The sequence below is a fragment of the Mchenga conophoros genome, linkage group LG7 (assembly GCF_057382185.1).
Source record: "Mchenga conophoros isolate Kocher_MC1m ecotype Shallow Benthic linkage group LG7, M_conophoros_male_GT1.1, whole genome shotgun sequence".
NCBI classification, from domain to species: domain Eukaryota; kingdom Metazoa; phylum Chordata; class Actinopteri; order Cichliformes; family Cichlidae; genus Mchenga; species Mchenga conophoros.
The window spans coordinates 13,467,819-13,472,759 of record NC_140532.1 but is presented as its reverse complement, the minus strand read 5'-3'; positions in this window follow the sequence as shown (position 1 = coordinate 13,472,759).

Sequence of the window (4,941 nt, the reverse complement as noted above, 5' to 3'; positions counted from 1 at the left end):
CTGCAGATCCATTTTAAAAGGTGACGTGAGGTAAATGCAGGCGGTGTTATTTCCCACTAAGCTGCTCCAGATTTCACCCTGTTATTGACAGAGAGATGAAAGCTCCAGAAATCAACCCATTTTCATAACAATATGTATTTATGCACACATTTTTCTTCGTCCCTCGATACTTTCAGTGTGATCTAATAATTCCAAATTTGATTTCCCTGTGGTTCCTTTCTAACTTGTTGTGGCCTGAGGCACAAAAGAAATAGGAGGCAAGAGCACACAGAAGTGGGGCTAGTGCTCCCCAGTGAGCCAAACGATGGGTCTATTTGAGGAGCTATTTCTCTTTCTGTCTGTCAGAGCATCTACACAGGCTGACGAGCTCTGGCCGGAGCACATGTGAGGCAGGAACTGGAGCACTAAAGGGGAAGGGATGATGGTCTTTGGCCAGGCGTGAGGCCAGGACAGAATTAAAAGCAGCGCAGGATGTGAAGCTGTACACTGAGCCGATATCGCACACCGCATGCTGTTTCCTTGTCCCCCCCCCCCCATGTGGCCTGATAATTAGACAGGCAGTATGAAGGGCTCTCTGTGTCTGCTGTCGATCACAGACTCTACATAGAGGTTTCATCCTCAGACCAGGCTGCCTCTCCAACTGGTCGCACTCTACTGGGAATGTAGGAGGACAGCCAGCCGCCTCTGACGTTAGAGGACAGAGCAGCAGATGACATGTGCAAATAGGAGTGGGCGGCTGAATGAAGCTTGCATGTGAGTCACAGCGTGCACACATGAGCGAGCTACTTATAATTGCAGGCTTTCAACTTGAGTTCATAATGTGTTCACTCTTTTGATGTCAGCTCTAAAATTGCAGGGGAAACATAGATGGAGAGGATTGAAAACACAGAGAGCCATAATGGCTTCCTAACCTTGGAGAACAAAAGAAACGCAGCAACAGCCTCTTGAGCTCGCAGTTCCTTGGGTTTAGTAGCCAAGGTCAATTACCTCCACCTGAAGAATAAAAAATATTCTGATACACACTAGCTGCAGCCTGTGGCATGAATTCATCTGTGAGCATGTCCTCAATATCGTCTGTTCTTCTGGGTGATCTGACCAAAACTATGCGATGGAACATGAGAGTGCCATAAACCTGTCTGTCAGATCATTAACATCCAAACCGCTTTCATGAGAAAACTTTATTGGACAAAAAGCTTTGGATAAGACTGCAAGAAAACTTCTATTCACTTTCAGGATATTCCATCGCAGACGGAGTACAAATTGTACAAACCCTTTTTTTGATATGCCGAATGACGTTTTCTGTGGATTTAAATGTTTTTATCACTAATGCATTGAAATGGGACTGCTATTTCTGGAGCTGGTCAAGGTAGAGTTCATTTAAACTAATGGAGCACAGCCTGCAAGCTTGTTCAGGCAAGCTGCACTTTCATGCTCACTCTCCTCACATTATATGCCAAAACACTCCCCACCTAACACCCTGCACTCCCCCTTCTCTTTAGTGGTCTGCGTTATTCTCCCATTTCTCCCTTTGACAGCTCATTGCTGCTGCCCAGCATTGCTGGCTGATCTTTGGTCTTCCCACCACCATGATGATGTTTGCACATCACTCCCCACCTTCCATATGTAATGTGATGAGCTCAGAGTCTATACACCAAACTCTAACTCTATTCTACTTTAGTAATAAAGAATTTCAAATGTGAGTGGTCCGACTGACCTTTAGTAAGTGGGAATAAACTGAAAGTTGAGATTAAAATTAAAACAGACAGAGCACTAATATTTCAATTTTCTTTCAAATCAGCTAATCAGAGCAATCTGTAAAAAACTGTATCATGTACCCATTTTAAATAAAAACAATTTTAAATCTCTTTAAGAAGCCAGTTACTGTCTATAATCTCTGTAGAGGATAATCTTGCTTTGCTAAATAATGCATTAAAAGCTAATAATCTGGCATGTATAAAAACAGATGCGACACACACTGCTGCTACCAGCCTGTCTTCTGCATGGTTAAACAGTGTGATGCTTTTCATAGGGAATCCTGGGACCTCTGACCTAATTTTTGTGACTCTCTCAATGAGCTGTGACATTTTGGCTGTGAACATTTTAGAAAATGAACTCTGACAGGTCAGACAAGAACACAGGTTTCCAGTTGCATTCTGCTCAAAAGCCAATGCCACCCGTCAAGTCAGGTGTATGAGTGTATGAATAGCTCAGTTTTCTTTTCTCGTCATTACCTTCCTGCAGAAGCAGAGGGGAATCAATAGTTTCATAGGCAATAGAGGCTTCACCATAACATGGTAGAAAAGAGGTCCAAGTCCATTTATGCAAAATATATTAATATTTTGAGTGCCTTTTTTTTCAAAGATTATAAAATAGGTCGTATTGACTCAGTGATTAAAAACGACCCAACGTTTTATAGGAGGCCATGCAGACTGAGAGTTTATAAAGAGCAGAAGGACGAAATGCCAGTCAGTCCACCTGCAGCTCAGACCAGAATTAATGTTTTCTTAAGAGATGAGCAGCAAAGCTCCACTGAGACCAGGAACAATGAAAGGTCATCATGTGTTAAGGACCAGCCACTGCATAGCCGTGTTATTTCACAAGTGTTTCCGGATCTGCTCTGAGAGAGTCGTTGTTAAGATACGCAGCGCCGTCATTGCAGGTAGAGCTGCTGATTGCTGGCAGGGCTTTTAATAGGTTTCCCTCTGAGGTGCTGAAGCTCATTACTCGTCTCTGTTGCTATAAACCTCCACGCTGTCGTACATCTGTTTTTGAGATCACATCAGTGGAAATGAGAAGGTTTTCATCCACATTTCCATTCATAAATACAAGCTACTTCGCTAATTGGTAGCTCTAAAATAACTTGTGAGATGGCTTCACATACATTCACCAGTATGCAGAAATGTACACAAACTCGGTGACCCGCTGAAAGCCCATCCCCCGGTTGCTGTTTCTCTTTGCTCAGAAATACCAACTACCAGGCTCAGCCATCTGTGACTCTCTGAACCCACTGACCTTGTGGAAAAGCAAATCCTTGAATTATACTAATGCATTTGGCTGAACCTTTTCCTCCTGAGGATCAGTTATCAGACTCACTGTGCTTAGCTGTGTTTTGGCGCCACTTCCCCTCCATTCAAATCCCTTTACCGCCGTACAAATGCATCTGAGAGAAACGCTCCATTGATTGTTATTTATCCTCATTGGATAAATATATGACTTTCCCTTCCAGGTCCGTACAGTATGTTCATTATGCATGCCATAGTGCTGTTGCCCTTTGCAAATGCGCTTCGCTGTTTCCAGGTGTTGATCTTTGCAAAAGGGAAGCATAATCAGAGGAGTGCGCATAAAGATATTTATCACAGGGGAAGTTGAGAAGGTGTATCTGGAAAAATAACACACAGTCTAACTGCATCACGTTTCACTGACTATATGAAAATACCACAGAGAGGATGGGCTTAACTCTGGCCGCCCAACACAGTTTGAAATCATAAGCAGAGGCTCATTTAACAACTATAACAGGGGAAATTTAGTGCTTTCAGGGAAACGAAAATATATCATTCAAAATCCCAGAGACCTAGAGGAAAGAAGATTAATTGCAGGATAAATTGTTGTAATGCTGAATATCCCTGACTGGCTTAGTTTGTGGCTATACATAATTACCCGCGTGGCCTTCAAACTGTTAAACTGAGATCTGCTGAGCAAACAATACTGAGTGGATTTCGCCCTTTGAAAGGTAATGGACCAGGAGAGGGCTCAGGCTAAAATTAGTTACTGTAACGGTGTTTTATCCTGACAATGAGCTTTCTGCCCAAAGTCCACACAACACCTCACCACTGCCTCCCTCCTCCCTGTCACCACTACTCTTTAGGCTGTTGGCAGATTCATTTGCGCTTGACCTAGTTAATGTCTCTGGAGAAATGGAGGAGTAAACACACACATGCAAATGCTCCACTCCAGAAAACCTGGAATTTTCCATTCTTCCACACCCAGTCCACAAGCCAGACCACGGGAGGAACATTTTGGGCATGTGATGCACTGCACGTAACAGCCTGATAACATATTGACAACACCAAGCCTAGTAGTGAGGTCACCTGTAGTAGTGAGGTCATCTTCTGAATTACCTTCAAAATGCATTTGATATTTACTTGATTGTCTCTTGAAAATGTTTAAGGTTTCAATTATTTTAAACTACAGTAGAGTGAAACTGAGGTTCATATTATTCTTCAGGCATGCTAGATTTCATTTGAGTATGCCACTAGTGGGAACTCTTTAAAAGAAAAGTCAAGGTAAAATAAGGAGCGCGTGTATAATATGTGCAATGTAACTGGAGACTAGATTTCCCTGGTAAAACAATTTGATCAAATTAACAATGACTAATAAAATGAGAGCAAAAGCCATCTCAGCTTTTCTTCAGTTGTTTTCTTTTGTTTACTGCCATCATTTCTATCCACCGAAAAGCATCCTGCAGATGGCAGGTCTGGCTGTAAATAAATATGACACCCAACATCTGCCCAATATTTGCATTTTCATGAAAACTGGTCTGATGGGGTTATATTTTCGTGTCCGTATCAAGTAAGCGCTGTTTAATTGTTCCGCCCAGATAACTGCCCATTCTTCTCTTTGATATGCCCATGGAATTATGGGAAATTCAAACGTTTAGCAACTCCAATAACGTGGCTGGCAATATTTTACTTGTGAGTCTGTGTGTCCTCATGGCAAAATCTGGTTCTGGTAACACCCACTGCAGTAGGGACACCTCAACGATATTCACTGCAACAGCACAATAGTTTTGCATCTGTACATTCGCATAGAATAAAATAGATTGTGTTGCAGAGATCAAACTGTAGTTCAAAGTTGTGTGCACTTCTATACATGTGTACTGAGTAAAGAGCTGCAATGTAAAGGGACCAAGGGGTTTATTATCTCCCACAAATCTGTCAACTA